Genomic DNA, 13,430 nt, shown 5'->3' with positions numbered 1-13,430 from the left:
TTTAAAACTTTCACTAACTAGGTATTAATTAATTAATAAAATCTGCAATGAAGTCTACGGGGTAAAGTATTTTTTTTGCAAATAAAAATTCAAATAAGAATATCATTAAATACTGTGATGGAAAGATGCATTGAAATATTAGAAACAGAATGAAAATTTTAAATAAATTTTTGCCTGCAGAAGTTTAAATTTTTATTATTATTTTTAATTAGAAAAAGATGGATATAACTCTTACGAAAATTCAAGGTCATAAATTAAGACACATCCCACCTTCAATGCTAATAGTAATAAATGGGATTTGTGTCCAAATATACAAAGTATTCAACACCTACACATCTGTTATGTATTCAATTTCATTGAATCTGTTGCTATTAGGGATTGAATACCTTAAAAATTCAATCTCTCAAATTGATGTCTTTAACAGATTTTTCTAGGTTCTTTCTCTTCCTTGTTTTGCTTAGCAATAGAAGATTCATTGTTGATCTTGTTGACTTCGTTTATTTGTCTCTGTTTAATATCAGCATATAAATACAATGGATGAAGTAAACATAGATTCGTCTTCAAGTCGACGATTATTTATCGATAATGTATTACGAATTTGTCAAACACATTTGTTACTTTTATTCGTATGTCTTTTCGACATATCCCAGTGAACGTAAAGAAAAAAACACCACAGAGTTTAAATCACCAGAGTTTAAATTTCTATGGACGAGTTAAACATGGTAATTTTATCTCTCATTATTTTGTAGTGATATCCCGCTATCATTTTACGTTTACATCTCCCAGCTTATTCAGCAGTCAAGAGCATGTTCTGAGTGCATTCAATCTATAGACCGAGTCTGGTTACTGACAAGTAAGTTGGTGATATAGGGATTTCAACAACTTTGCATATAAAATACGCCCATATAATGTCAAACTTCTGTTAAAGAAATGATATCACTGTTTTATCAGTCTTCAGTCTTGTAATCAAAAGGATTCAGATTCCTTGTCTTTCTTTACAAAAATTGAAGTACATAATTATAAAAATTAAAAATAATAAATTTTTGACAAATATGTATGTTTACAAGACTTAAATATCACATCAATTTTACAGGGTATACATTTTCCCTTTTACTTAACTGAATTACCTTTTCTGAAGAATATATAGTAATCTATATGAGTATGAAAATATGAATCTAATTAATAAACACTGTATCTAGAGCTGAAGAATAGCTTAAAAACGTGAAGCTTTCATTTGTAATTGCAAAAAGACAGGAAATTGTTTTTTACAGTAAATGCGCGTTTTAGTGTGGTTGACTTTTCAAGAAGAAATCTGCCTTTGGCGCATACATGTTGGTTTGTGCAGCATGAGTGTAAACGAAAAATAGGTTCCTTTTCTTGGATTTCAGGATCTTCTTTAATATCAGGTCCAAAGTATTTATTCTACAAAAAATCCATTCATTCTTAATAATATCTTTGAAATTCTTTATCTATGGAATTTTTATAGAGTATTGTATTGTCATTCAGAACTTGCGACATCTGACATGATGAAATCTCTGTTTCCAAATGTTTACCTAAGGCGTTAAATTCTTTAAATAAAATGATAGAGATATTTTTACCTTGGCTACAATTATAATAAATACATAAAATACATTTCTTATGAACTATTATCTTAAACAATAGTCTCAAAGAGATGAATACTAGTATATGAATTTATAAGGTATTGTATGATAAGGTGCGATTAAAAACGTGTCGATCTAGTAACCTTCCCTCAGCACGTCTGACGACTCCATTTAGGCACGTTTGTTTTAAAGGGTAGTAAACTTTATTTCCACAACACATATGCTTCGATGCATTCGTCAGAACTGTGACTGTACCTAAAATAAAATGAGGTATATGTTTTTACGACTTGCCATAAAAGGACCTTGTTTCTGATATAATATAAAGCGTTGCGCAATGCCTCGACTTACCTGTTGTAAAATCAGAATGACTTCCACAGCTTATAACAACTTCTCCCTGACATATTTGTAATTCCGTTTTGTATGTCCTCTCTGTTGGCAGAAAAGTAAATATAAGAAAAATGTTCAAAAATTATATTTGCATGTTTAACATTTCTATTCAAATTACAAACACAAAATGACTGCCGTCATGAGAAAAGGGCCCTTATCTTTTGACGTCACAATGCTCAGAAAACGACGTCAAAGTCGCGGTATTGTAAACACGGAAGTAATTTTTGTTGACTGCATTTTGTAAACAAGAAATAAAATTGAATTTCAAAGTGTAACAAAAATTTGAAGTTTGATGCGGACATTTTTTTAATAGGTATATGATATGATTACAATTTAGTACGTAAATTTATTCATAATTTTGTTTAAATATTTAACTTGATGCTGATATACGGGGCATTGGACATGCACAAATTGCTAGCTCTGGCACAGCGATTAAAACGATGTCTATGCATGACGAAATTGAAGATGCTGTTTTTTGTTTTCTGGGCAATTTACAAATACTTTAATTTGAATTAATGTTAAGAAGTCTCAATATCAAAGGTATATTCCATGTACTAGACTAGTATATTTTTGTCAGAGAGAGAGAGAGAGAGAGAGAGAGAGAGAGAGAGAGAGAGAGAGAAGAGCGAGCGAGAGGTCTATGCACATATAGTAATTACCGTTTTTATAAGAGCAACTTTTTCCCTGAAAATATATGTTTTACCATAATGTAATAATGTAAAACATACAGAATGTATTTAGTCATTTTAATTTTAATCCATAGTTAATTACACTGATGTACCCCGATAGCCAGCCTTCGATGAACTGTCGATTTTAATTTTTTTTAAAGGGGGGGGGAGGGGAGGGGTAAGAAGACAAGCCAAATAAAAATCTCCGGATAAAAAGACCGGTAAATGTTAAGCTAAGAAACATAATCCCTCTTTTATTAGATAAAGATACTGGTAACATGGGAGATCCAAACCTACATCAACAGTAAATAACTTACTTTTAGTTTTAATAACTTACCTTTTACTAAATTAACAGTAATAGAGAATGATAAAGAAAAAAAATACGGATGATAGGGATATCACAATTTTGTTAAATTAAATTTTGTTTCAATTACTAATCTAAAATGATCAAATAAATACATTCAAAGGAATTGTATGGTAGAAATTATTTTTGTTTCAAATTTCTGAAATTGTTCCGATGAAATGATTGAATGAAAATCAACTGGAGCCTATTTTGCAATATGTTAAGAAATTAAATACAGCTACTGTAGAGTTTTCCCAAAAGCATTATACCCAATGTTGAAGAATTGAACAATATTACATCGACAATGATAATATGAATGAGGAACCAAAAGGAAAAATAAAACTATAGATTAAGCAAAAAGACGTACGAATTTCCGGATATCATATATATGGCTACATCTCTTGAGAATACATTCACCGAAAGAGCAAAAAGTATGTAACAAATTATAATTTCAAAAAGTTATGAACATTTTTAAAATCTTTAAAAACTTTAATGAGCGTGAAATGTTATTATATAACTGACTGTTGAATTCTTGATATGAAATAAATAAACCACATTTTGCGTTGAAATCTTCAACTCTGATACATGTATCAAAATACCCCGCATATCTTGACATTAATTTCTTAAAGTTCCGTTGAAATCGAGATAAGACTTTCTATCGTAATCCTTACATGACCCAACGGAAAGTAATTAATAAAGAAACACAAATTTTTCTTCTTTTAAAGTAAATTTTGATCATTACAATCGCAGCAAGTAGCAACGGGGGTAGGGGGTGGAGTTTACATTGAAAGTTCCCCCCCCCCCTCACCACCACCACCACACACACACATACACACTCTTTGTTGTAGTATAGTCAAATTCGTGCACTATATGGCTAAAGAATAAGGCAGTGTTTTATGTTTGATTAAGAAAATTTGATACTAAAAGAAGTTTGAACCTACCCACCCCCCTTTCTGCCCAACGGCGAAATTGGATTCGAGTTTCGACACACCCCCCCCTTTTTTTAAGGTAAATTTATTTATTTTTTCTGGCTGAACCATCCCCCAAATTTTTCAAAGGAGTTAGTGTGGGGACAGGCGAAGGTACGAGTCAAATGTTTTTATTTTGGGATATGTTTGGTATGTTCTAAATGTAACAACTAGGAAAAAATGGTTTGCCTAAGTAAATATTTCAGCGAAAGAGAGTCAGATTAGAGTGGTATAATATTTACTTAATTAACAGCATCGCCTCAGACAAAAAGCATTAAGGTATGTTGTATATAATAGTTCATCATTGGATACGACAATAGCATCGAAATTTTGAAAAGCTTATATCAAGTTAATTAGCCATTCACGGAGGAAAATGAATACTAAGTAGATGACCGTTCGTGGCCGTGAAAATTTTTTTCGCTTGTCAAGGAAAATTTGGTGATTGAAAGTGCCTACAAAAAAAATATAGCTTCCCCAACTGAAATGGCTTCCTAAGGGCCAGCCGTTCTTGCGTAAAAATACAGTGGACCTTCAGATATCCGGAAGCCAGATATCCGGATGTATCCGAACGATTTTTCCTCGGGACGAAAGTTTTATTAACTGGTAATTCCGGTATCCGGACGCTTCACATATCCGGGCAAATTGACTAGGAATCAAAGCATCAGGATAAATGAGGCTCCACTAAGTATACATTCAGTTTCAGTTTCAAATAGATTTCGTCTAAATTTTAATATGGAAATGTAATTTCGCACAGAAAAGTCAAGACCGTTTAGTGTAAATGTAATAAAAAGAGACAAGAACAGCACAATTGCCATCTTTTTTATTAAATTATACAATATTATACATAGATATTTTTTTGAGATCATGGAAGCGGCCCTTGTAAGAAATATACAAATGTTGTGTTCATGTGAAACAGGGTACAGGTGCCACAAAATATATTTTAAAAAAAGGTAAATGAGGAGAAATATTTGTAACCGATTTCTATTGTGATTTAATTTTTAAAAAAGTAAGAAGTTAAAAGACGGTTTAAATTTGAGGCATAAATTCAAAGAAAGTTTCAATTTTAGGAATACGGTATATAAATAATTCATTTGTCCTTTATTTGCCAATTTACTACCACGTTTCTACTCCATAACTAAGACGAAAGTGAATTGTATACACAGTGGAAACCTAGAGCTTTAAACATTTTAATTTTTAAATAAAATGTTCAAAAACGTTAAAAAAATTTAAAATCCGCTTGCATGGAAGAAGGGAACTTATATTTTTTCATGAATGTTTATAAAGCAATAAACGTTTTTAAAAACAAGTTTACATATCCTAGCGTATCTGAATTTATTTCTCAATTGAATTTTTGGTGATACAGAAAATTCATGGTGTTTTTTTTATTATAGTAACAGAAGAAAGTTACTTGCGTGTGTGATTGTGAGTGAATGCTGTCTCACAATTTTTTTTTATTATCGGGATCGATGTTCTTTTTGCGAGGGGTGCCCCTATTTGCTCGTGGTGTCCTTCTGCATGGGATTCTCTATCTATATATATATTTCTTTTAATCTTTAAGTGTTACAAGTGCTTTATATATTTTATAAATTGAATTAGATTATTTGATATAAAAAGAATGATTTTTATGGATTTAAACAAATATTATTTCCCTACCTATGTTATAAACCGTTCCTACATTCTGTCCAGACCCCCCTCCCCCTCCCTTTTACGAATTACTAGATCTGCTCTAAAATTAGCATGGAAATAGTAATAACATACGAAATCCCTCAGGAATAGTTAAATACTAGTCGTTTGGAGGAAAAAAAATAAATACTTTGAAATTCTCATATTTTGAATGCTAAAAACGATTGAGGTTATTTAAATAACACGTGATTTTAAGATTTTTTGAAAATTGAATAAGACGCAGGCGACGTCATTACGTTTTCAGTGAGTAACGTCAAAGTTATTTTTGAAGCGCCTCACTTAAATGCTCATAAAATATCGAAAAAGTGAGATATTTTCAAAATTTATGTATATTTGCATTCAGAAAGAGTCCGGCTATCAAAATTTACCAAAAAGTCAATTTGTGAAAATTTGACCTTAAGGGCCCTTTTCTCGTGACGGCAGTCAAATATTTTCTCTTCTTCTTCTTTGTAAATCAGACATTTATTTCTCCATAGTACGAAAAAATCGTTATTTTTTCCATCCTTAATCAAACGCTTTCTACTATCTATTAATTATTATGATATTCCAATCTTAAAAATTAAATAAAAAACAATCTCCGGTCTTCATACATTCTTAAGACGTATAATTTGATAAAAATTCTTTACATTAGAAGTAGAAAATGCTTGCTTCAAGTTCTTTAAATCGACATTCAGAATTACTGACGAAGTTTTATTAATTAACAACATGCAGTTCCTTCTATTCGCATGTCGTTTCGATGTACCCCAATGGTCACGGTAGCTTAGTGATAGAGCGTTTGCTTCGTGATCGGGAAGCCAGGGTCTTATTTTCGTTCGCGGCGCTGCGTCAGATCTAAGACTTAAACATACATGTAGGTAGTGGCAGTTCCTTCGCCAAGCGCTCGGCACTAGAAGCGAAAGTCACGGGTCTTTCGGATATTAACCTTAAAAACATATGTCCTGTGTCACGGTAATCGTTGGCATGATAAAGAACCCTCACTGCTCATTGTCCCTAAGTGCCGAGAATAGGTCTCAATTTTAAACCCTTCACCGGCATACGGTGACATCTCTATAATGGAATGGGACGTTAAAGCTGAACACGACTCGTAAATAGGCATACACCATTTTAATATCATTATTTACGATACATCCTCTTCGCATTCGTTACACCTGACTGATTTATTGTCACGGGTATCGGCGTGGAATGGAAACCCGTATTAGTGCTGGTTATCTTGCACTACCTTTGTTTACATTTTATTGCAAGTTTGTATACTGCACTGACCTGTGCAACTGTTGTTAATGTCTTTGGTATCTTACTTTCCTGCATTGGAAGAAGTATACAGTTATTATTGTCGAGTTTTGTATAGCATACGTCCGTGTGCATCGGTGACAGTTCCTTAGAACTGTGAATAAGAGATTCCCTCTATTTACAAAGGTCTGCAGAGTGGCAAATCTGGCGGACAATTTCTTTTTATGAATAGTGATCAGCTTTAAATCAATCGATGTATCCAAGCCAACTCGAAATAAAAGATACAATAGAGTCTGCTACATCATGTTTGGATATTTCACTGACGATATGACAAACTAATGACCTAGCTTTTCAATTGTCAACTTTCCTAATTCTGTAGTGATATTCCATGATCACCTGTATATTTAAGGAATCTTTAATTTTTTGGTTTCACGATGTGAATAATGGAGTAGTTCGAGTGATAGTTTACATAAACGCCGAATGCGAGCTTATGCATAAAATTATCACGCAAGCCAATCAATTGATCGTCGTCATGAAAAATGTATTTTATGCACATTTCAAAAAATCTAGGAGACATTTTTTGTTTGCATTAAATAAAAAAACTGTAAAAAAAAAAAAATAAATGATAAGTTTGAAATTAAACTATGTTTTATAAAGTTTCAAAAAAGATATTTCTAGCTATTCAAAAAAAAAAAACTATGTCAATTCCTTGAGAAGGAATTGACATAAGATAATCTAGGTGGCTTTGGAAAAATCTTGATATTTTTGTTGGAAAATCCATTTAAATTAGCAACTGTATTCTTGAATCTATCTATCTTAACTACCTACATGTAGAGAGGCGGGGGTACTTACCAGGGAACTTTTTTTGTTTTCTTTTTCAACAAAAAAATTGAAAATTTTGTCAGCTGTATTTAAACGCAGTCCTATATATAGGTCATTGAAATATTTACACGGTACATGCAGTCAAACTGCATAAGTCACTTAAATCTGGGCTTCACAATTAAAATAGGACGTTTAAATTATTCTGTCTATCCATTTAACCCATCGATATATTTGATACAATATCTTGTGTCTCTACAAACAAAAAAAAAAAAAAAAAAAAAAAAAAAGAAAAAGAAAAGAAACAACAACAAGAATCAAAGAAAAAAAATCAAACATTCTTTTTCAATGAATGAATGTAAATAACTGGCTTAAATAGATACCGCACACATGTGGAAAAAATTGAATAATATATTATATAATAAGCACACATATTCCTCATATTACCTAAACTGCAGCCTATATTTGTATGTGTGCAATGTTTTAAGACAAAGGAAAGGTGTCATCGGAGCGATTTCCCCTCCTTATTAAATTTTACACATGTTGTGTAGGAAGTACTCGCGTAATAAGTTTCTCTCAAATATTGTGCTTTAAACATTTTTAAAATTGTATTTTTGATTTTTTCCACCGTTAAAAAAAGAAAACAATTATCAGGTTCACTTATATATCTTAACAATTTTTACTTCTGACACAGAATGTACATGAATATATGAGAATTATTTAAACCCCAGATGCGAAATTTATCTGAATAAAAGATATTAAAGACTTAAATAAAAATATGGATTTTTTGTATGGAATTTATCAATTGAAATTTACATAACAAACAAAGACTTTGATCAAATTCACTTTCAATGATAGTTCAGGCATTATTTGAATTAAGATATAATTAGTGTTGAATCAAGTTAACTAAACGATACGAAGATGCACACAGGATCTTTGTAAAATAAACAATTTAATCATAGAGTCATAGCCACTTAGAGTTTCCATCCGCATCGATATAATATATTTCTTGTAGTCACAGGTGTTTTTTTGCACAAACTTGCAATAATAGCGTGTCAATTAAACGTACTGTTCAGCCTTAAAGATGGTTTTAAAATATATATAATAATATCATGTTGTGAGATGTGTATTGTTTCATTATGTATATAATTAGTAACATTAAGTTTCTTGAACATTCCAGAGTGGTCAACATGTTTGGTCATTTTATCTAGAACATTCTTAAATTTTGTATATGTCCAGATTGTTCCAGTAATATCATGTTTTAACAATTTCTAGAATATTCTAGATTTATAATACTGTATAAATACCCTGTCAATTCAATGCATATAATAATTGTGAATACTTTGTCGTATAAGCACTATTGAGATATAACTGGGATATATAATTACACTGGACATTGTGTGCAACAACGGACACTCTGATGTATGTATTTTTAGATTCTTGCTAAGTTTGTACTTTATGTTTCATATACTTATTATAAACTACTGTAAATAAATTATTGTTAAGTTTAAATTGTGTTATTGATCTTTGCTGGCATTTAGGGTAATTCTGACCCATAACAGAATTGGGGGCTCGTCCGGGATAAAGAATTTTTTTTTTTGCACTTTTGCAGTTTACTGTCAGAATTTTGTTTATTGAACCGTTAAATTTGATTATAAGCCAGCAGAAATCAACATGGTGTTTTCGGTCACAGACTTTCTTAGTTCACCAAGTGTTCAGGTTTTTGATACGTTAAAAAAGGATGACTTGACCGCATTAGGTTTGCATCTTGGGTTAGATGTTAAATCCTCTCAGAGAAAGCAAGACATTAGAATTAAGGTTGCAAACAAACTAGTAGAAGAAAACATTTTTGAAAAATACGATCTTCCAGAATATACAGTTACATCAGAGTTAGGCTCTTATAAAATGGCAGAATATCAATTTCAAGTAGAGTTAGAGAAAATGCGATTTGAAAGAGAAAAATTAGAAAGAGAAGAACGAGAGCGTGAGCGAAAATTTGAATTAGACAAATTAGAAAGGGAAAGAGAAGAGCGAGAAAGAGAAAGACAAGAGCGAGAAAGAGAGCGTGAAATGAACTTTGAATTAGAGAAATTAAAATTACAGAACCAACCAGAACCGTCAGTTGTCAAAACTGAATTTGACGCAGCAAAAAATATCAGATTAGTTCCAAAATTTCAAGAAAAATCTGTAGACAAATATTTTCCCCAATTCGAAAAGGTCGCAGAGAATCTTAAATGGCCACGAAATGTTTGGTCAACGATGTTACAAAGTGTACTTGTTGGAAAAGCGGCTGAGGTATACTCTGCACTAGGGGTAGCTGAGAGTTCAGACTATGAGAAGGTCAAAGCAGCAATATTAAAAGCCTATGAATTAGTACCTGAAGCGTATAGACAAAAGTTCAGAAAGTATAGAAAGTTTGATAATCAAACATTTGTTGAATTTTCACGAGAGAAAGAAGATTTATTCGATCACTGGTTTAGATCTAAGAAACTTGATAAAACTTTTGCTAATTTGCGCCAAGTCATCCTGGTAGAAGAGTTTAAGGAATGTGTTCCTCAAGATTTGAAAACACATTTAGAAGATAAGAATGTGAAAACTATTGAAGAGGCAGCAGTCATATCTGATACTTACGCTCTGTCTCATAAAAAGAATTTTGTATCAAGATCTCAGACTAGCAGTAATTCTACCAATTCAGACACATATAAAAAGAGTGGTTCAGGGTCTCAGTCTTTCACAAGTTCCCAGTCTCCATCCCAAGGTGGTTCTAAGTCCGGTCCAGGACGTTTTGAAGGATCGTCTGGAATAGGGTCGCTTCCTACTTGTAGTTATTGTAAAAAAAAAGGGTCATCTGATCAGTGAATGCTTTAAACTTAAGAGAAAAAATGATTTTGATAAAACTCAACCACACGCTTGTGCGGCAGTTAGAGGTGATAGAGAAGCCTTAGTTTCGATTTGTTCTGACACTCCTGATGTCCAGGGTTCACAGTCCAGTTCTATTGATTCTATGGAGGATTATAAGCCCTTTATGTCTCAGGGATTTGTTTCACTCGGTGACTCTAGCGAAATTAAACCTGTCCAGATTTTGAGAGATACTGGTGCTGCACAGACGTTATTGTTAGAGGGCGTGCTTCCTTTGTCTGAACAGACTTCTACTGGTGGGTCAGTTTTATTACAGGGTGTGGAGCTAGGCGTCATTGATGTTCCCCTGCATAGAATTAGTTTGAAGTCAGATTTAGTTACTGGACCTGTTATCGTAGGTGTTCGACCTACTCTTCCCGTTCCAGGAATTTCTTTGTTGTTAGGCAACGATTTAGCTGGTGGGAAGGTTGTACCTGATCCTATAGTTTGTGAGAAAATCACTTCCAGTGTCATGTGCGATGATGAAGATGATGACATTTATCCAGCCTGTGCTGTTACCAGAGCGATGGCCAGAAGACGAGAAATGGAGGCAGACCATACTCAAGCCTTTGACGAGACGAATTCCTCTGTTGATATTGATTTGAATGACACTTTCTTATCTGACCTTGATGGCACTCAAACAAGCATGGAACCACACAATATCAAGAAGCAAAAGAAGAAAGAACTTTTACCAAAATTTGGTGGTGAGGATGATGAGTTGCATCCACTAGTTAGCCAAGGCAAGGACATCCTCAGCCGAGAACGTTTACTCTCTGAACAACATAAAGACCCAGATATCATTCAACTTAGTAAGAGGGCACTTCCACCAGAAGAGGCTACTAAAGTTGGAGAATGCTTCTATATGAAAGATGGCATCCTTATGCGAAAATGGCGACCACCTGACGCTTCTCCAGATGAAATGTGGCGTGTTGTTCACCAGATAGTGGTCCCAGCTGCTTATCGTCGAGATGTCATGAGTTTAGCTCACGATACACCTATGGCTGGTCATTTAGGTATCAATAAGACTTATAATAGGATTTTGAGTCATTTTTATTGGCCTAAGCTAAGAAAGGATGTTTCGAAGTTTTGCAAGTCATGCCATGTCTGTCAGATGGTAGGTAAACCAAATCAGAAGATACCATCTGCTCCTCTCCAACCCATTCCAGCTTTTGAAGAACCGTTTAGTCGAGTGTTGGTGGATTGTGTAGGACCTTTGCCTAGGACTAGATCTGGAAACCAGTATTTACTTACCATTATGTGTACATCCACTCGATTTCCTGAAGCCATACCTCTAAGGAATATAAAGGCAAAGAGCATAGTTAAGGCCCTAACCAAGTTTTTCAGTTTTGTAGGAGCACCCAAGGCAATTCAGTCGGATCAAGGCTCAAATTTTATGTCGGGGTTGTTCCAGCAAGTCATGCATGAGTTGGGTATAAGGCAATATAGATCAACTGCTTATCATCCTGAGTCCCAGGGAGCGCTAGAACGTTTTCATCAAACCTTAAAAACAATGCTGAAGACCTATTGTTACCAGTATGAAAAAGACTGGGACGAAGGGGTTCATCTTGTGCTATTTGCTGCACGAGAAGCAGTCCAGGAGTCTCTTGGGTTCAGTCCTTTTGAATTGGTGTTCGGACATACAGTTAGAGGTCCTTTGAAATTGTTGAAGGAAAAGTGGCTGACTGAGACTAGTGATCTTAATCTTTTAGATTATGTGTCTGATTTCAAAGAAAAACTTTACAATGCTTGTAAATTAGCACAAGAAAATTTGAAGAATTCTCAGATGAAAATGAAAATGTGGTATGACAAAGATGCCAGAAATAGGGTGTTTAAGCCAGGTGATAAGGTTCTTGTATTTTTACCTATTCCTGGTCATCCTTTACAGGCCAGATTTTATGGCCCTTATGAAATTGAAAGCAAGATCAGTGATGTAAACTATGTAGTTAAGACACCAGGTCGACGTAAAGAGAAACGGGTTTGTCACATTAACATGTTAAAAGAGTATTTTGAAAGGTGTGACCGAAATTCTGTAAAACCAGTTTCCACTTTAGCCAATGCTAAGACTGTTCAAAATTGTATTGAAAGTGATACGAGTGTAGAAATGAATGAGAAAGATTGTAATCAGAGTGTTCGTTTGAAAAACTCAGAAATTTTGGCTGATTTTGATGCCAAACTTGGACATTTGAACATTCACCAAAAAGAACAAGTTAAAAACTTGATGAATGAGTATCATCAAATCTTCTCGGATGTTCCAAAGAAAACTAATGCAGCTTGTCATGATGTTATAGTTGGCGACGCTCTGCCTATCAAACAACATCCGTACCGTCTGAATCCAATAAAATTGCAGTACCTAAGAAGGGAAGTGCAGTACATGTTGGACAATGACATTGTTGAACCTAGTAAAAGTGATTGGAGCTCACCGTGTATTCTTGTACCAAAACAGGACGGTTCTTACCGATTATGTACAGACTTTAGAAAGGTGAATTCTGTTACCAAAACTGATTCATATCCAATACCTAGAATCGATGACTGTATTGACAACATTGGAAATGCGAAATTTGTCAGTAAATTTGACCTGTTGAAAGGCTACTGGCAAGTGCCGTTAACAGAAAGAGCAAAAGAAATATCTGCTTTTGCTACACCAGATGGACTTTACCAGTATAAAGTAATGCCTTTTGGCATGAAAAACGCACCGGCTACATTCCAAAGGATGATTCACTCCCTTCTTCAAGACCTTGAGGGATGCGAGGCCTACATTGATGATGTCGTCATATACAGCAACACATGGGACGAACATCTCCGAATCATGCGTGCTTTATTTGACATTTTAGCTAAA

At 33.7% G+C, this 13,430-nt stretch overlaps 1 long non-coding RNA gene across 1 annotated transcript; it reads right to left on the bottom strand.

Annotated features, from left to right (window-relative positions):
* Nucleotides 1-1,165: 1,165 nt before the first annotated feature.
* LOC134271777 (uncharacterized) lies at nucleotides 1,166-2,025 on the bottom strand. The gene is made up of 3 exons (XR_009993089.1): nucleotides 1,950-2,025; nucleotides 1,745-1,856; nucleotides 1,166-1,422 (listed from the first exon to the last, which is right to left on the bottom strand). It is a non-coding gene; the product is annotated as an uncharacterized LOC134271777 (long non-coding RNA).
* Nucleotides 2,026-13,430: the final 11,405 nt, after the last annotated feature.

Source organism: Saccostrea cucullata, unplaced genomic scaffold (assembly GCF_032062105.1).
Source record: "Saccostrea cucullata isolate Sc308-1 unplaced genomic scaffold, CSIRO_AGI_Scuc_v1 ctg18190, whole genome shotgun sequence".
Lineage (NCBI taxonomy): Eukaryota > Metazoa > Mollusca > Bivalvia > Ostreida > Ostreidae > Saccostrea > Saccostrea cuccullata.
Note: the sequence above shows the minus strand (reverse complement) of the source record. Positions and strands in the feature narration are given on the sequence as shown.